The sequence below is a fragment of the Phyllobates terribilis genome, unplaced genomic scaffold, assembly GCF_046119375.1.
Source record: "Phyllobates terribilis strain yellow unplaced genomic scaffold, ASM4611937v1 Scaffold_489__1_contigs__length_1346288, whole genome shotgun sequence".
NCBI lineage: Eukaryota > Metazoa > Chordata > Amphibia > Anura > Dendrobatidae > Phyllobates > Phyllobates terribilis.
This window is the reverse complement of record NW_027363249.1, coordinates 152522-173440: the sequence shown is the minus strand read 5'-3', so window position 1 is coordinate 173440 and position 20919 is coordinate 152522. Positions and strand designations below refer to the sequence as shown.

The window sequence follows — 20919 nt, the reverse complement described above, 5'->3', positions numbered from 1 at the left end:
CGCGCGGCTCCGCCCCGTACGCCTCGTACACGCGCGGCTCCGCCCCGTACGCCTCGTACACGCGCGGCTCCGCCCCGTACGCCTCGTACACGCGCGGCTCCGCCCCGTACGCCTCGTACACGCGCGGCTCCGCCCCGTACGCCTCGTACACGCGCGGCTCCGCTCCGTACCCCTCGTACACGCGCGGCTCCGCTCCGTACCCCTCGTACACGCGCGGCTCCGCTCCGTACCCCTCGTACACGCGCGGCTCCGCTCCGTACGCCTCGTACACGCGCGGCTCCGCTCCGTACGCCTCGTACACACGCGGCTCCGCTCCGTACGCCTCGTACACACGCGGCTCCGCTCCGTACACCTCGTACACGCGCGGCTCTGCTCCGTACACCTCGTACACACGCGGCTCCGCTCCGTACACCTCGTACACACGCGGCTCCGCTCCGTACACCTCGTACACACGCGGCTCCGCTCCGTACACCTCGTACAAACGCGGCTCTGCTACATCCACACTGTAAACCCCTCCTGACCCCACACATAAACTTCAGCTCATCCAGCACCATGACAACCAGCACAGCAGAGTCCTGCATCCACTGAGGCCCCTGATCATGTGACCCCTGACTCCTCCCCTCCTGTGACCTCATCACAGCTCCTGTGCACACAGAGCAGCCATATATGTGGAGGCGGCTCTGCAGGTGGAGGTATGTGGAGACCCCATTACTGGGCGCAGGGGGCATTAACCCCTTCAGCACGGAGACTCTTTTGGGGTCTTGTGTTGCCCTTTTATAAGAATCATAAGGTTTTTGTTCTGTTTCCTGTAATAGATACATACGACCCAACTATGGAGACAGGAAGGGAGGAAACGTAATGTTCTCATAGTACAGGACCCCTTTACTGGCCCCACAGTGTAATGCCCCCATTATGCCCCTTATGCAGGATGTATGATGCCCCCACACAGTGTAATGCCCCCATTATGCCCCTTATGCAGTATGTATGATGCCCCACACAGTGTAATGCCCCCATTATGCCCCTTATACAGGATGTATGATGCCCCCCCACAGTGTAATGCCCCCATTATGCCCCTTAAACAGTATGTATGATGCCCCCACACAGTGTAATGCCCCCATTATGCCCCTTATGCAGTATGTATGATGCCCCACAGTGTAATGCCCCCATTATGCCCCTTATGCAGGATGTATGATGTCCCCCCACAGTGTAATGCCCCCATTATGCCCCTTAAACAGTATGTATGATGCCCCCACACAGTGTAATGCCCCCATTATGCCCCTTATGCAGTATGTATGATGCCCCACAGTGTAATACCCCCATTATGCCCCTTATGCAGGATGTATGATGCCCCCCACAGTGTAATGCCCCCATTATGCCCCTTATGCAGGATGTATGATGCCCCCACACAGTGTTATGCCCCCAATATGCCCCTTATGCAGGATGTATGATGCCCCCACACAGTGTAATGCCCCCATTATGCCCCTTATGCAGGATGTATGATGCCCCCACACAGTGTAATGCCCCCATTATGCCCCTTATGCAGTATGTATGATGCCCCCACACAGTGTAATGCCCCCATTATGCCCCTTATGCAGGATGTATGATGCCCCCCACAGTGTAATGCCCCCATTATGCCCCTTATACAGTATGTATGATGCCCCCACACAGTGTAATGCCCCCATTATGCCCCTTATGCAGGATGTATGATGCCCCCACACAGTGTAATGCCCCCATTATGCCCCTTATGCAGGATGTATGATGCCCCCACAGTGTAATGCCCCCATAATGCCCCTTATATAGTATGTATGATGCCCCCACACAGTGTTATGCCCCCATTATGCACCTTATGTAGTATGTATGATGCCCCCACACAGTGTTATGCCCCCATTATGCACCTTATGCAGTATGTATGATGCCCCCACACAGTGTAATGCCCCCATTATGCCCCTTATGCAGGATGTATGATGCCCCCCACAGTGTAATGCCCCCATTATGCCCCTTATACAGTATGTATGATGCCCCCACACAGTGTAATGCCCCCATTATGCCCCTTATGCAGGATGTATGATGCCCCCACACAGTGTAATGCCCCCATTATGCCCCTTATGCAGGATGTATGATGCCCCCACAGTGTAATGCCCCCATAATGCCCCTTATATAGTATGTATGATGCCCCCACACAGTGTTATGCCCCCATTATGCACCTTATGTAGTATGTATGATGCCCCCACACAGTGTTATGCCCCCATTATGCCCCTTATGCAGTATGTATGATGCCCCCACACAGTGTAATGCCCCCATTATGGCTCTTATGCAGTATGTATGATGCCCCCCCACACAGTGTAATGCCCCTTATGCAGTATGTATGATTCCCTCACACAGTGTAATGCCCCCATTATGGCTCTTATGCAGTATGTATGATGCCCCCACACAGTGTAATGCCCCTTATGCAGTATGTATGATGCCCCCACACAGTGTAATGCCCCTTATGCAGTATGTATGATGCCCCCACACAGTGTAATGCCCCTTATGCAGTATGATGCCCCCACACAGTGTAATGCCCCAATTATGCCCCTGTAATCAGGTGACAGGATACAACACACAGGTAAACAGAAACCCTTTAATCATATGTTACTTTACTGACAAGGATGATGGTCCGGACACATATAGGCCATTATGCTCTCCGGCGTGGAACACATATCTACGGGCATGCGCAGTCACAGGTACGAGTGGCGCGGCGGAAATCAGTTTATCTTGCTTTTCAGTGTAAAGCACGTCACTTCCGGACATGCACACTAGGGGATGGACATTATCGGACCTCTAGCTCATGAGAAGTAGCGCAGGCGCAGTACATTATTATAGACAGACTCCATTCTATATGTCCTTTGACAATTCACCTCAAGGAATGGGAATGGGTCTCCTAGTCTGGGAGGGGTTTTGGATGAAGTGGGATATTTATACATGGACACCTGGCTATTAGGCACACTATGCTGAACATCATGAATTATCATCGCTGTATCAAGCCTCCTGATGAAGCTGTTGGGAAAACGCATCGAGGCAGAATATTGAACCGTTATCTGATGACTATCATACCCTTTCCTTTATATATACCTGGAGACATATCTGGTCCTATTTAATGTATCAGTGTATTTTTTGATATATATCAGCATTAACTAGAGCTTCTGAGGTACAGCCACCAGTGAGCGGGGGCACCATTGTTGAGGGTGCTAACCTCCGCAGCTAGGCAGTATCCGCTTTGTTTAGGTACAGGATAGGGTAAGGTAGTGACTGTATCAATTATTCAGCAGCATCATTGCTTACATCTGTTTGTATACATCCACAGAAAGTCATTGAGCTTGTAATTTTTCTAGCTTTAAGTATATATATATTGTTAGTCCAGTTTTCAATGCATCTATCTATATAATTGTCTTAACCCGTCTGTCTGTCTGTCCTGGAAATCCCGGGTCGCTGATTGGTCCAGCCCCGGCCAATCAGCGACGCGGCATTTCAGAAAAACATGGCGGCCATTAGCGGCTCATGTGAGGCACGGAGGTCAGCGGCGATGCAGCCGGGAGATGCAGCCGGCTGCTCGCAGCATAAGTCCCCCGACCGTATGCGCCGCTGACCTACAAGCGGCTATCATCAGAAGATTAGCGGCTACAGCCGCTTATCTCCCGAGGACAAGTGTGACGCCCCTCCTCTCCCCTCCCCTCCTTTCCTCTCCCCTCCCCTCTCCTCTCCTCTCTTCCCGTCCCTCCCCCCGCTCGATCAGGACCCCGGCACCCGGCGTCATACTTACCCCTCCCCGTGCCTGCGCAGCAGCTCCCGTGTCTTCTGCTGATGCCCTGTGACGTCTCAGGTCAGAGGACGCGGTGACGTCTTTACACCGCGCTCTCTCCTGACTGATCACAGCGCACAGCGTGAAGATGCGGCCTACGCTGGAGTCCAGAGAAGCAGTGAGGTGAGTATTGGATTTTTTTTTTTTTTTTGTATGGGGCCATAGGGGCATTATATGGGGGATAGGTGACATCCTGCATGGGGCATTATATGGGGGGAGATGTAACATCCTACATGGGGCATTATATGGGGGGAGAGGTAACATCCTACATGGGGCATTATATGGGGGAGAGGTGACATCCTACATGGGGCATTATATGGGGGAGAGGTGACATCCTACATGGGGCATTATATGGGGGGAGAGGTAACATCCTACATGGGGCATTATATGGGGGAGGTGACATCCTGCATGGGCCATTATATGGGGGGAGAGGTGACATCCTGCATGGGCCATTATATGGGGGGAGAGGTGACATCCTGCATGGGCCATTATATGGGGGGAGAGGTGACATCCTGCATGGGCCATTATATGGGGGGAGAGGTGACATCCTGCATGGGCCATTATATGGGGGGAGAGGTAACATCCTACATGGGGCATTATATGGGGGAGAGGTGACATCCTGCATGGGCCATTATATGGGGGAGAGGTGACATCCTGCATGGGCCATTATATGGGGGGAGAGGTGACATCCTGCATGGGCCATTATATGGGGGGAGAGGTGACATCCTACATGGGGCATTATATGGGGGAAAGGTGACATCCTACATGGGGCATTATATGGGGGGAGAGGTGACATCCTACATGGGGCATTATATGGGGGAGAGGTGACATCCTGCATGGGGCATTTTATTGGGGATAGGTAACATCCTACATGGGGCATTATATGGGGTGAAAGGTAACATCCTACATGGGGCATTATATGGAGGGAGAGGTAACATCCTACATGGGGCATTATATGGAGGGAGAGGTAACATCCTACATGGGGCATTATATGGGGGGAGAGGTAACATCCTACATGGGGCATTATATGGGGGAGAGGTGACATCCTACATGGGGCATTATATGGGGGAGAGGTGACATCCTACATGGGGCATTATATGGGGGGAGAGGTGACATCCTACATGGGGCATTATATGGGGGAGAGGTGACATCCTGCATGGGCCATTATATGGGGGGAGAGGTGACATCCTACATGGGGCATTATATGGGGGGAGAGGTGACATCCTACATGGGGCATTATATGGGGGGAGAGGTAACATCCTACATGGGGCATTATATGGAGGGAGAGGTAACATCCTACATGGGGCATTATATGGAGGGAGAGGTAACATCCTGCATGGGCCATTATATGGGGGAGAGGTGACATCCTACATGGGGCATTATATGGGGGGAGAGGTAACATCCTACATGGGGCATTATATTGGGGAGAGGTGACATGCTGCATGGGCCATTATATGGGGGGAGAGGTGACATCCTACATGGGGCATTATATGGGGAAGAGGTGACATCCTACATGGGGCATTATATGGGGACGAGGTGACATCCTACATGGGGCATTATATGGGGGGAGAGGTAATATCCCCCATTATATGGGGGGAGAGGTAACATCCTACATGGGGCATTATATTGGGGAGAGTTGACATGCTGCATGGGCCATTATATGGGGGGAGAGGTGACATCCTACATGGGGCATTATATGGGGAAGAGGTGACATCCTACGTGGGGCATTATATGGGGACGAGGTGACATCCTACATGGGGCATTATATGGGGGGAGAGGTGACATCCTACATGGGGCATTATATGGGGGAGAGGTGACATCCTACATGGGGCATTATATGGGGGAGAGGTGACATCCTACATGGGGCATTATATGGGGGAGAGGTGACATCCTGCATGGGCCATTATATGGGGGGAGAGGTGACATCCTGCATGGGGCATTATATGGGGGAGAGGTGACATCCTATAGGGGGGATGTGACAGCCTACATGGGGCATTATATGGGGGGAGAGGTGACATCCTGCATGGGCCATTATATGGGGGGAGAGGTGACATCCTACATGGGGCATTATATGGGGGGAGAGGTAACATCCTACATGGGGCATTATATGGAGGGAGAGGTAACATCCTACATGGGGCATTATATGGGGGAGAGGTGACATCCTACATGGGGCATTATATGGGGGGAGAGGTGACATCCTACATGGGGCATTATATGGGGGGAGAGGTAACATCCTACATGGGGCATTATATGGAGGGAGAGGTGACATCCTACATGGGGCATTATATGGGGGGAGAGGTAACATCCTACATGGGGCATTATATTGGGGAGAGGTGACATGCTGCATGGGCCATTATATGGGGGGAGAGGTGACATCCTACATGGGGCATTATATGGGGAAGAGGTGACATCCTACATGGGGCATTATATGGGGACGAGGTGACATCCTACATGGGGCATTATATGGGGGGAGAGGTAATATCCCCCATTATATGGGGGGAGAGGTAACATCCTACATGGGGCATTATATTGGGGAGAGTTGACATGCTGCATGGGCCATTATATGGGGGGAGAGGTGACATCCTACATGGGGCATTATATGGGGAAGAGGTGACATCCTACGTGGGGCATTATATGGGGACGAGGTGACATCCTACATGGGGCATTATATGGGGGGAGAGGTGACATCCTACATGGGGCATTATATGGGGGAGAGGTGACATCCTACATGGGGCATTATATGGGGGAGAGGTGACATCCTACATGGGGCATTATATGGGGGAGAGGTGACATCCTGCATGAGCCATTATATGGGGGGAGAGGTGACATCCTGCATGGGGCATTATATGGGGGGAGAGGTGACATCCTATAGGGGGGATGTGACAGCCTACATGGGGCATTATATGGGGGGAGAGGTGACATCCTGCATGGGCCATTATATGGGGGGAGAGGTGACATCCTACATGGGGCATTATATGGGGGAGAGGTGACATCCTGCATGGGATATTATATAGGGGGGGATGTGACATCCTGCATGGGGCACTATAGTGCGATGTGACTTCCTGCATGGGGCATTATATAGGGGGGATGTGACATCCTGCATGGGGTATTATATACGGGGGATGTGACATCCTGCATGGGGCATTATAAAGGAGGGTCGGGAGACATATGCTAGAATACCCGATGCTTTAGAATCGGGCCACCATCTAGTATATTTAAAAAGGGTTTAATATTTTATTTTAGGGGGGGTTCCCACAGTATTGCCCCTTACACACACAACATGGTACCATCCACCCCACCGACTACCCCACAGCTAATGAATGAATATTCACTGAGCCCCATTCTTGGTGCAGATACTAATGAACCCAGGACCTATGAGATATTTACCACACAATAGGTAGCAGGGCCGTATCATTCATAACGGAAGCCCATGCGGCCGCTATGGTGCCCATGACTCAGCACCGAGCACACTCTCCTTACCCATCATCACAATTTCAGTGATATCCACGTTCCTATGACGGTGATACCAGTGAATAGAATAGTGAATCTGAGTCGAAAGCTCACTGATCCCCCATTCAGCCTTCACCTGTGAGTCTGAGGCTCCGTGCACTGCAGGCACAATGGCGTCACTACATCACACCTGTAGTATGGAGCCTCAGTACTCACACGGCACAGACCGGAGCAGCGCATCTCAGGAACGGAGTTGGTTGAGTAATGTGTGTGTTTTTTTTTTTTTTTAGATCAGTAATTGTGGGGGAAATCATACTGTCTAGGAGCCCTCATTCTGAGCTATATGGGCACACAGGAGAACAATTTCCTGGTGATGAGTCAGAGAGGGATAAGTAAGTGAGAAATACAGACATTCAGACCATCTGGTTGCAGACTTGAATTGATATGGTGTTGTGTGTAGGAGGGAGACATCAAATAGTACATTCTGAAGGAAAGCAAAGATATAATGGCAGTGTGAATCTGGATTTAAGACAGGAAGCATAGTAGAGACAAAGAGCAGGGCGAGGTCCTTAGCTCAGGCCAGGAGGCTTGCTTAGATGGTACAGAACTTTGCCCTGAGTGGCCAGAGATCTAATTAAAGGAGATTAACACCATTACGTTCAATGACGGGGATAGCCCATCATGGCCAGGTGCTAGTTCGCGCACGAGGATGGGTTATCCCCTCACATCATGGTCTCAGAAGTATTCTACAAAGGTATAATGTACTGCAATGCTAGTGCATTGCAATACATTATACCTGTGAAAAAAGTGAAAGTACCATATCAGGACTAAGTAAAAAAAATGTTAAATAATAGTAAAATATATTACACTAATAAATACACATTTTTATGTTAAAAAAAGTAAACATATTTGGTATCGCCGTGTCCAGAATGACCCGTGTCACACTAGTTAACCCCTTCAGTGAATGGCGTAAAAGCCTTTTCATCCTACGGCTGGAAAAAAGTGGAATAAAACGCAATCAAAAAGACAGATGTAAATAAAAATGGTATTGCTGAAAACGTCATCTTGTCCCGTAAAAATCAAGCTGCCATACAGCTCCATCAGCCGAAAAATTAAAAAGTTACAGCTCTCAGCACACAGCGGTGTCAAGATAAAAACTTTTATAGAAAAAATAATTATGTAAAAGCGCAAAAACATAAAAAAAATTACATAAATGAGGTATCGCTATAATTGTACTTACCCGAAGAATAAAGCTGCCTTATCAATTTTACCATACAAGTAACGACAAAAAAAAAACAATTCCTGAATTGCTGGTTTTAGTTCATTCTGCCTCCCCAAAAATCAGAATAGAAAGCAATCAAAAAATGTAATTTTCCCGAAAATTGTACCAATAAAAACGTCAACTTGTCCCTCAAAAAGCAAGCCCCAACACGACTCTGTCGGCAGAAATATGGAAAAATTATAGCTCTCAAAATATGGCAATGCAAAGACTAGATTTTGCAAAAAAAAAAACATTTTTCTAGTGAGTGACAGCAGCCAATCATAAAACCCAATATAAGTCTGGTATCACTGTAATCGCACCAACCAAAGAATAAAGTCGCCTACTTGCAGTGCACAAGGAACAGCGTAAAAAATAAATAAAACCAATTATTCACCTGCTGTTGATTTGTTCATTCTGCCTCCCAAAGATCGCAGTAAGGCTCAGTCACACATTTATCCTGCGCTCTGCGCTGAGCGCTTACACCGGGGTTTCCGTGTAAATCTCTGAAATAAATGATTAAGACTAGCGTTGAGCGAGTATGTTCTATTAACCCTTTCTCCGAGTATGCTCGGGCCGAGCTCCGAGTATTTACAGCTGCTCGGTGATATGGTTGAATCGCTCCCGTGTGCATGATTTGCAACTGTTTGACAGTTTTAGTACATGTAAGGAATGTCTATTTCTTACACATTCCTCACATGTAATAAAGCTGTCAAACAGTTGCAAATCAGGCACACGGGAGCGATTTAACCTTATCACCGAGCAGCTGTAAATACTCGGAGCTCGGCCCGAGCATACTTGGACCAGAACATACTCGCTCAACACTAATTAAGACAGAACCCCCAGTGGAAGATTCCCTATAATGAGGCAGATGGCGGCACTGTGGACGGCATCTGACCTATGATTCGGTGGTGTCCTTCTTTTTAGCCGTAGATAAAAGCACGGTCAGCCACAGTTTTGTGCACCTCTGAAAAGAAGGACAATGCTGAATAGAAAAAAAATACAGTAATTCCCCAGACGGAGTCCAGAGTAACTCTGCTGCCTCATCTCATTATAGTGAATGGATCTCTCGGGGATTTCATCTGAATCACATCATTCTGAGATTTAGATGGAAACCCCAAAGTAAGTGCTCAGCGTAGAGCGCTGGATAAATGTGATCCAAAATGTTATGTAAAATATTCCCAATTAAAGCTTCACATAAAAAGCACCCACTCAGGTACGTCATGTGTTAATGGAATTATAGGGAGCTTCCACGTTACTGGTAGTACAAAGGCTCTGGAGAAGCGAAATGGCTTCTCGCCCCTCTCCCCTCGCCAAAAGAAATTCAGCAAATTCTGCGCTCCCAAATCCCACCTCCCTTCTGAGCACCACAGTGTGTCTTAACCTCATTTAGCGTCCACATGTTTGGCAGGGGTATGATTTCCAAAATGGGGTCACTTGAGGGGGGATTCTGCCCTTCTAGCACTTAGGGGCTCTGTATATGGAGTCCGCAAACTATTTTAGGACAATCTGCCCTCCAGCAGGCAAATAGCTCTCTGTCCCTCCCGAGTCTCACTGTGTGGCTAAGCAGTACTGTACAGCCACATATGAGGTATTGCCACGTTCAGCAGAAATTGTGTGACACATTTTGGTGCCATTTTTTTTTTTTACCAATTTCCCCATGCGAAAATGTAAAATCTGGGGCTAAAACAAAATATTTGTGGTAAAAATGTAATTATTTTTTCCTTCACTGCCCAATGGTATAAAATTCTGTGATATACCTGTGGTGTCAATATGATAACTGCACCCTTAGATGAATTAATTGAGAGGTGTAGTTTGTAAAATGGGGTCACTTATGGGGGATTCTGCTGTTTTGGCACCTCAGGGGCTCTGCCAATGTGACATGGCATACTCAAACCATTCCAGCAAAATTTGAACTCCAAAATGGCGCTTCTTCCCTTCTGAGTTTTGCACTGTGCCTCAAAGGTAGTTTTCGACCACGCATTGTATATTGGTGAACTCAGGAGAAATTGCACAACAACTTTTGAGGTCCATTTTTTCGTGTTACCCTTGTGATAATAAAAAATTTGGGACTAAAAGATAATTTTTGTAGAAAAAAATAGACATTTCATTTTCACAGCTCTACGTTATAAACTTCTGTGAAGCACCTTGGGGTTCAAGGTGTTCACCACACATCTAAATATTCCTTGAGCGGTCTTGTTTCCAAGATGGTGTCACTTGTGGTATGTTTCCACTGTTTAGGCACCTCTTTTAGAACTTTTGTTTTAACCCCTTAATGAACGCCAATACACATTAAAACGGCTGTCGTTAAGGGGCTTTATCCCCTCATTGCCGTTTTAAAACTGCAATTGGAAATAAAGGAATATTGCCACCCGGCAGTGGCAATTCGCGTGGGTGTCAGCTGTATGTGACAGCTGGCACCCTGCAGTATCGGCCCCGGACGGTTTTGCAACCGATCAGGGCCGATTAAACCCTTAAATACAGCTGTCAATTGCGACAGCAGTATTTAAGTTGTTACAATGGGGTCATAAGACCCCCTTTGTAACCATGAGACCCCCGTGATGAAAATTGCCGAACACGATGGTTACAATGGTACCCTGAGGTCATGTGATGACCCCAGGGTACGGTGGCCTTTGAGATCCAGCTATAAGCTGACTACACTACATGAGTACTGCAGTGTATGAGACCAGTGATAAAAATAAAAATTATACATGTCCCACAGTGAAAAAAGAAAAAAACGCACAAGTCACAAAAAGCTGTTTCGCCATTCAAAACACAGCTTTTTTGATAAAACAAAACAAAAATAAACAAAAAAGTACACATAAAATTGGTATCGCCGCGTCCGGAACGGCCTGCTCTATAAAACTGGCACATTATTTATTCCGTTTGGCAAACACCATAAAAAAAAAGCCAAAAACGTTGCTTTTTCATCATACTGACTCACAAAAAAGTGAATTAAAAGCAATCAAAAAGTGATGTAAAAAAATGGTAAAAGTGAAAACGCCAAACTGCAAAAAACTAGCCCTAAAATAGCTAATTCGGCAAAAAAATAAAATTTACAGCTCTCAGAATATAGCTGTAACATCCCGGGCGGCATGGTTGCATGGTGCACCACCTCCCACCATGCAAGACCGCAATCTTACCCTTCAGTCCAGCCTGCAAACAGTATTCCAGATCATGCTGGTTTCCTCTTGACTGTCTGCTTAGGGCAGCGGCCCCCTGGTTACTTCCTGATTCTTATAGCTGCTGTGGGCACACCCCTAATGGGTCTCCAGCCTATTGCTGTCAGTCACTGGATATTTAAACCCCCTCTACCCAGAAGGAGGTGCCTGAGCAACACCTTCACTCAGTTTGTCTTTGCATACTGTATTGCCAGGTCCTGTCCTGTCCTGTCACCTCTGTCTTCTAGTCTGTTTTCGCTACTCTGGGAGCTGTATTCCCAGACTCACTCCTGTATCTCTTGCAGTAGCAGTTCCTGTCTGAACTGTACCCTAGCCTGTTTGTCCGCCATTCTGGGGGCCGTATACCCAGACTTTCTCCTGTATCTCTTGCAGTAGCAGTTCCTGTCTGAACTGTACCCTAGCCTGTTTGTCTTCCATTCTGGGGGCCGTATACCCAGACTTGCTCTTGTATCTCTTGCAGTAGCAGTTCCTGTCTGAACTGTACCCTAGCCTGTTTGTCCGCCATTCTGGGGGCCGTATACCCAGACTTGCTCTTGTATCTCTTGCAGTAGCAGTTCCTGTCTGAACTGTACCCTAGCCTGTTTGTCCGCAATTCTGGGGGCCGTATACCCAGACTTGCTCTTGTATCTCTTGCAGTAGCAGTTCCTGTCTGAACTGTACCTTAACCTGTTATCTGTTTTTCTCTATGTCCGTACCTTCCCTCTTCCTGCATTGTCTGACCCTGCACCTAACTCCTACTCGTTGTCTCTGTACTTCTGTTTGTGAGTTTTGTGTCCACTCGCTACTTCATAGCAAGTACCTTGTGTGTATCTGGTTCTGCTTGTCCCTTTTCCCTTCCTCCGTATCTTCCTGTATTTTCCAGTCTGTTCCATGTGAACAGAGCCCTGTCCTCTCTGCCTTGTCCACCGCACTTGCGGTTTCGCGCCGCTCTGACTTGCCCACCGCTCCGGCGGTTTCTCTCTGCTCTGACTTGCCCACCGCTCCGGCGGTTTCTCTCTGCTCTGACTTGCCCACCGCTCCAGCGGTTTCTCTCTGCTCTGACTTGCCCACCGCTCCGGCGGTTTCTCTCTGCTCTGACTTGCCCACCGCTCCGGTGGTTTCTCTCTGCTCTGACTTGCCCACCGCTCTGCCGGTTTCTCTCTGCTCTGACTTGCCCACCGCTCCGGCGGCTTCTCTATGCTCTGACTTGCCCACCGCTCCGGCGGCTTCTCTCTGCTCTGACTTGCTCGCCGCTCCGGCGGCTTCTCTCTGCTCTGACTTGCCCGCCGCTCCGGCGGCTTCTCTCTGCTCTGACTTGCCCGCCGCTCCGGCGGCTTCTCTCGGCTCTGACTTACCCACCGCTCCGGCGGCTTCTCTCTGCTCTGACTTCCCCACCGCTCCGGCGGTCCCTCTCTGCTCTGCCTTGTTCACCGCACCTGCGGTTTCGCTCTGCTCTGCTTTGCTCACCGCTCTGGCGGTTCTCCTCTGCTCTGACTTGCCCACCGCTCCGGCGGTTTCCCTCTGCTCTGACTTGCCCACCGCTCCGGCGGTTTCCCTCTGCTCTGACTTGCCCACCGCTCCGGCGGTTTCTCTCTGCTCTGACTTGCCCACCGCTCCGGCGGTTTCTCTCTGCTCTGACTTGCCCACCGCTCCGGCGGTTTCTCTCTGCTCTGACTTGCCCACCGCTCCGGCGGCTTCTCTCTGCTCTGACTTGCCCACCGCTCCGGCGGCTTCTCTCTGCTCTGACTTGCCCACCGCTCCGGCGGCTTCTCTCTGCTCTGACTTACCCAGCGCTCCGGCGGTCCCTCTCTGCTCTGCCTTGTTCACCGCACCTGCGGTTTCGCTCTGCTCTGCTTTGCTCACCGCTCCGGCGGATCTCCTCTGCTCTGCCTAGCTCACCGCTCCGGCGGTTCCTCTCTGCTCTACCTGTCTACCGCAACTGCGGCTCTGCTCCAGTCTCCCAGTCTGTACTGGCCTCTATCCAGCCTGGGCTCCAACCTGCTAGTGCCTCCCTGTCTGCACTCCAGCCGTGCTCGCCAGTACCCCCCTGTCTGCATACCAGCCGTGCTTGCCAGTATCTTCCCGTCTGCCCTCCAGCCGTGCCTGCCAGTGCCCACCTGTCTGCCTGCCAGCCTAACCTGCCCATTCCTGCATTCCCCGGTGTGGGTCAACAGCTGTGATCGGGGTCTGACCTAGAGTCGCACCTGGTCCCTCTGCTCGGTTCCTCCTTGGTTCACGGAGTCGTTAGCCACCGTGCGACCTTGGTCGGATCGGGTTGATACTTAGTTACGGCCCTCCAGGCACTCCTCGGTTCATGGTACAGTGGGATCACGCATAACATAGCGACAAAACAACCTAGTATTTTATAAAAAAAAAAAACATTTTTACTGTGTGATGGCAGCAAAAGCTTAAACAATATACAGTATATATAAATCTGGTATCGCTGTAATCGCACCGACCCGAAGAATAATCTGGCTTATCACTTTTACCACACGGAAAACGGCGAAAAAATAAAAATAAGGACTATTCTTGTACTGCTGTCTTTGTTCATTCTACCTTACAAAAATCGGAATAAAGCTTAACTCACATTTATCCTGCGCTCTCCACTGAGAGCTTACGTCTAGGTTTCCGTGTTAATTCCCCAATACCGTGATTCAGACAAAACCCCAGACGGACCCACTTACTTATGAGGCTGATGGAGTCACTTTGGACTGGTCTCTGATCCAGGGTGTCCCATTATTTAGGACGTCTTTTTAGCGCACAAGTGTGGGCAACCCCAGGTCTTTGCACGCCTAAAAACATGGAGACCACCGGAGCAGATGCCAAATGGAGCCCAAAGTGTCTCCATCTGCGTCGTCATGGTGGGTGGGTCTATTGGGGGTTTCGCCTGTATCGCATTTTTGTGGAATTTACACGGAAACCCTGCGGTAAGTGCTCAGCGTTGAACACAAGAATGTGATCCCAGCCTTATTCTGGAAGCGATCAAAAGATATTATGCGTCCCAAAATGTTACCAATAAAACCCCCTAATTTATCCCCAACAAAATCAGACTCGGGTCCGTCATCTGTCACTGAAACTATATGGGGTTCCCACGTTACTGGTAGACCAAATGAAAAGTGACATGTCTCTCTTCCCCCTCGAATTAAATCCAGTGAATTCTGCTCTCCCAAATCCAAATGTCCCTCCTTCTGAACCCCACTGTGCCTAAACCACTATAAGCAGCCATATGTTTGGCATTGTTATAGTGGGAAGAGAGCACTTGACAGTTTACGGGCTGCGTATCGCCAGAAGCACAAGCTGGGAACAATGTATGGGGGCGCTACAATATATGGGGGCACTACACTGTATGTGGGCACAATGTGTGGGCACTAATCTGGCAGTTTTGCAATTCTCCAGAAAAAAAGCCTGGCATGGATGTTACAAAATAGTCACTGCAGCCGTAGATGAATTCGTTGAGAGGTGCAATTTCTACAGTCGGGTTACTTTTGGGGTTTTTCTGCTGTTCTAACACCTTCAGAGCTCCAAAAATGTTGCCCGTAAACTATTCTAGCAAAATCTGTGCTCCAAAAGCCAAATAGCGCTCCTTCCTTGTCAGCCCTGACGTGTGGCCTAAAAGTAATTTCTGACGACATATAGGGCATCACCGCGTTCGGAAGAAAGTGTGCAATAAATTCTGGGGTTCAGTTTCACCTATTAACCCTTGTGTACCTGAAAATTTTTATTGCAAATACAATAATTATATTTTTACCACTAAAACGTCATATTTCCATGTTTCAGTGTTATAAAATTCTGTGAGGCACCTATGAGTTCAAAATACTCACTACTCCCCTAGATGAATTCCTTAGGCAGTGAAGCTTCAAATATGGGGTCACCTGGGGGGGTGTTTCTGCTGTTTTCGCATGTCAGGTGCTTTCCAAATGCCACATTCACAATATATTCCAGACAAATAGTTCTCTTTCCTTTCCTAACCCTGTCATGTGCCCAGACAGAAATTTTTTACCACATATGCAGTATCATCGCGTTCGGGAGAAATTGCGTAACAAATTATGGTGTCCATTTTACCTATTATCCATTGTGAAAATTACAAATTTGGGGCTAAAACAATATTTTCGTGAAAAAAAAATTAAAATTTTCCGTATGACGACCTAATGTTCCTTCCCTTCCAAGCCCTGCCGTGTGCCTAGACAGTGGTTTTCCCCCACATATGGGATATCGGAATCCTCAGAAGAAATTGCACCACTAATTTTGTGGTCCATTTTCTATTATTACCCTTGTGAAAATAAAAAAATTTGGGTCTGAAGTTTAATTTATGTGAAAAAAGTTAAATGTTTATTTTTTCCTTCCACATTGCTTCAGTTCTTGTGAAGCATGTGACATAACTCTGGTTTAAGGGCATAAGAATTCAAAGTTTGAAAATTGCAAAATTTTCACCAAATTTCCATTTTTTTTCACAAATAAATTTAAGTCATATTGAATAAATTTTACCACTATCGTGAAGTACAATATGTCGCTAAAACAATCTTTGAATTAGTAGGATCCGTTGAAGTGTTCCAGAACTGGTCAGAATTGTAAAATTTGGCTTGGTCATTAAGATCAAAATTGGCTCCGTCACTAAGGAGTTAAACCACTCTCCTTTGTGCGATCATACAACATACAAGCCTCTGATTGCTCAGATAATGCACTGTACTACTGTAGTGCCGTGTATTATCACTGCTTGTCATGTAATACTAACGGCCCCATACACATGAGATAAGTGTTGGCTGAACGGTCATTTGGCAGACGGCTATCTTTCCCGACTCCTCCATACACACAAATATTCCAGCTTTCCTGTGATCTGTAAGAGGGTCGCCTCCAGACTACTCTAGCGGAGGATTATCTACAGGAAGAACAAACGCATTAGCCTCTGAAATTCGGGATCCCCGATCCTTCTCTGCCCTGACATCATCTGTCAGGAGGCTCCCAAATACTTTATATAGTCAACCAAACCCCCCGAAATCAGTGCTTTCATGCAACTTTAGTCTAATGTGCTTATATTTGACCACATACCGGTACATTAAATTGGTACTGCAAATTACAGAAATCCAAAAAGACAGAGATGATATAAATCCAATAGAGTAAAACGTAAATGTTTATGAATCGAACTTTACAAAGACAAAAATATATTAAAATTCAAGAGGAGATACAAGAGAGAGTCACTCCTCACCCAGTATAAATTAGAAATGGTACCCCTGAGTATGTCACAATTACAAAAATTCATGTGATATAAAATTAATAAATAATTATAGTGTAGCCACCAAGTGGATAGTATATAACATGTGGTTCTCTTACAACATATTCCTAGTGCAATGAAATATCTAAAAATTAATCAGACCAACAATGGTACCAATTCAATAGATCATGCACTACTAGAGTAGTTTAACAAAAAAAACAGAATTAAATCTATAAGGAATATGTATATATTAATAAGTAAATGCTTATAATACAGCATATTATTATTATTATTATAGCACCATTTATTCCATGGCGCTTTACATGTGATAGGGATATACATAGCAAAAACATTTACATAATCTTAACAAAACGAGTCAGCGACTGGTACAGGAGGAGCGAGGATGGGTGAGAATACAGTAGGTTGGGGTAGAGGAGGTCATGCAGTAATGTGGTGGAGCGGTGGTTACTGCAGGTTGTAGGCTTGTCGGAAGAGGTAGGCATATAAATAAATACATAAAGTGCCTTGCGTGCAATAGACATACCAGCTAAAAAGCTGAAGTGGTTAAAAAAACTACCATATAAATCTATAAGAGCATAGATATATGTATAGGAATAGTACCTAGCATAGTCGCAGCCACTGGGTAGGCGGAAGCCCCAACGCGCGTTTTGCACCTGCTTCTTCCTGGGAGCATGTGTTTTAGTCCAATGTGTATGGAGACGTTAAAAAGTAACTTATTGGACATTGCTTAATAGACTTTCGTACATTCCAGGCCCAGACACCATTATTAGGCATTTAAATATTGTAGTAACTAGGCAGCCCCATACTATTGAGCACTTGGGGAGGAGGGGCGGAATCGCCTGTGCCCGCTGTTAAAGGGCATGAATATTCAACCTCTCTCCACGTCCATGGGAACAGGGTGAATATTCATGCCCTTTAATAAGCGGGCACACGCGATAGCCCAGCAGCAGCAGGAGCCGCAGCGCTGCTATGCTGTGTGCCGGCTATGAAGGAGAGTGAAGTCACTGCTCCCCGCGCGGGGAGCAGTGACTTCCGTCAGCTGATCTCTCCTTGTGAGCCGCGCATGGTATTGACGCCATGCGTGGCTCACAAGGAGAGATCAGTGCGGGCAGACAGGACGCAGCGCTGGAGGAGAGAAGAGAGGTGAGTAAGAGTGTTTATTAATTTTTTTTATGTGCAGCATGATGGGGAATAGGGGGACCATGTATACTAGGATAAGGATGAGGGGTCCATGCATACCAGGATAAGGATTAGGGGTGCCATGCATACCAGGATAGGGATTACAGGTGCCATGCATACCAGGACGGGGATTAGGGGTGCCATGCATACTAGGATAAGGATGAGGGGTGCCATGCACACCAGGACAGGGATAAGAGGTGTGCAGGACAGGTCCAGAGTATTCCCGTCTTCATGGGTAGGAGAATTAGTAAATTGTGAGAGGCCAAATGAGGAGGTTAGAGAAAGTAGATAAGAGGCAGATTGGGAGAGGGGATCATTGATGGGGATATTATACCTATATATCATTAATTTCCTAAGATCCACAAAAACTTATTTTCACCACCACTCAGACCAATAGTAGCGGGCTTAGGTTCTATGGGAGAGAGACTGGGTGGATAGATTTCTATCTTCAACTAAATTTGTGGCTACTGTATTTGCAGATTTTTCTATAGCAAGAAAATTATCACTGGCTATCATGCGATGTTATACACACGTGGTCAAAATTGTTGGTACCCCTCGTTTAATGAAAGAAAAACCCACAATGGTCACAGAAATAACTTGAATTTGAAAAAAGTAATGATAAATTAAAAACTATGAAAATGAACAAATGAAAGTCAACCCTGCTTCCACAGAATTTTGAAAAAAAATAAACTCCTCAAATAGGCCTGGACAGAAAATATGGTACCCCTGAAAATAATGTGACAAAAGGGACATGTTAAATCAAGTTGTGTCCACTAATTAGCATCACAGGTGTCTACAATCTTGTAATCAGTCAGTGGACCTGTATATGGGGCTACAGATACTCACTGTGCTGTTTGGTGACATGGTGTGTACCACACTCTGTTATGATCTGCAACATAAACTAAGGAAAGATAAGGGAAAGCTGTCCCTACAGTAAGACTAAGCTGAATCCCTACGATGTAGCAACAGACCCACCTTCGTCCTCGGCTAGTCTGAACGGAGACCTATAGAATTAAGGGAGGGGTCCCTAAAAGAACTAAGGACTGGGACAAAAATGGGACACCTCCTAACAGAAGTTGTTGCAGAGCAAAAAGACAAACTGACAAAAAGTACTAGAGGTCCCAGAGGACCAAGCGAACTGACAGAGATAGGCACCGAAGCACCTGGCTAGAAAGACAGTCAAGACAACACTGAAGTCCAGCAAAGCCAGAAGGGCGGAGCTGGAATATATAGGCAGATGGTCACGTGACCGCAAAACTAACAGGAGGGTTCTAACACACTCAACATGGACTGGAGGAAGCAAAAGAAAAAGTAGTCTCAGGAGATTAGAAAGAAAATGATAGAAAAGCATTTTAAAGGTAAAGGTTATAAGACCATCTCCAAGCAGCTTGATGTTTCTGTGACTACAGTTGCACATATTATTCAGAAATTTAAGATCCATGGGACTGTAGCCAACCTCCCTGGACATGGCCGTAGGAGGAAAATTGATGACAAATCAAAGAGACGGATAATACGAATGGTAACAAAAGAGCCCAGGATAACTTCTAAAGAGATTAAAGGTGAACTTCAAGCTCAAGGAACTGTTACGGGTCCGGGTGGTGGAACCTCTGTGCTGCGGTTCAAGGAGGGACCCAGAGGGGCGTGACTAAGTATCAGCTCGGACCGACCTAGGTTGTACGGCGGCTAACGACTCCGTGACCAGGGAGGGACCGAGCAGAGGGACCAGGTGCTACTCTGGGGACGACCTTGTAAGAGAGCAGGTGACTCCCACGGGTCAGATGGCTGGGACTGACCGATATAGCAGATGGGCACAGCGCGCAGGCTGATGAGTGGTCCTGGTGGATGGACTGGCAGACACGGCAGGTGACAGGCGGGAGCCTCCAGGTAGGCTGTCAGGTGGTCACGGCAAGTGACAGGCAGGAGCCTCTAGGTAGGCTGTCAGGTGGTCACGGCAAGAGACAGGCAGGAGCCTCTAGGTAGGCTGTCGGGTAACAGGTGAGTGCTCCCAGGTGAGTGGGCTGGCTGGCACGGCAGGTAACAGGCCAGTGCTCCCAGGTGAGCTGGCTAGCAGGCACGGCAGGTAACAGGCGAATGCTCCCGGGTGAGCGGGCTGGCTGGCACGGCAGGTAACAGGCAGGTAACAGGCCAGTGCTCCCAGGTGAGCGGGCTGGCAGGCACGGCAGGTAACAGGCAGATAACTGGCAGGTAACAGGCAGGCAGGACAGGAAGTCAGGCTAGCAGCGGGACCTGAGGGCTGAAGCAGAGGTCAGAAACACTGTTCGACAACTTTGCTAGGGCACCTCCATTTTGGAGGAGGTGCCTAATATATGGGAGGACCCACGGCAATTGGCCGGGGACGCCTTAGGACAGCGCGCGCGGCCCCTTTAAGAGGGAGGGAGCTCGCGTGCACGCCCTAAGCACAATGCCCGGGGAGCTGCGCTCACCGGCAGCAGGAAGAGGAGCGCTGGAGAAGGCAGAGCGGGAAGCGCGGGGAGCACGGAGGTGAGTGGGACGGCGTCTCTGCCTGGCAGGGGGCAGAGACGCCGATGCTACAGGAACATCAGTGTTAGATCGCACCATCCGTCATTGTTTGATCCAAAGTGGACTTCATGGGAGAGGACCAAGGAGAACACCATTGTTGGAAAAAAAAAAATCATAAAAAAGCCAGACTGGAATTTGCCAATCTACATGTTGATAAACGACAAAGCTTCTGGGAGAATGTCCTATGGACAGATGAGACAAAAATGGAAGTTTTTGCCAAGGCACATCAGCTCTATGTTCACAGACAGAAAAATGAAGCATA

General features: G+C 48.0%; 1 protein-coding gene across 1 annotated transcript in view; it reads left to right on the top strand.

Annotated features, from left to right (window-relative positions):
- Positions 1–603: 603 nt before the first annotated feature.
- LOC141230051 (uncharacterized) overlaps positions 604–20919 on the top strand; it is a 53354-nt gene continuing 33038 nt past the window's right edge. The window contains exon 1 of the mRNA XM_073667544.1: positions 604–692. The gene's annotated coding sequence lies outside the window, so the exon portion shown is untranslated. The remainder of the gene's footprint in view (positions 693–20919) is intronic.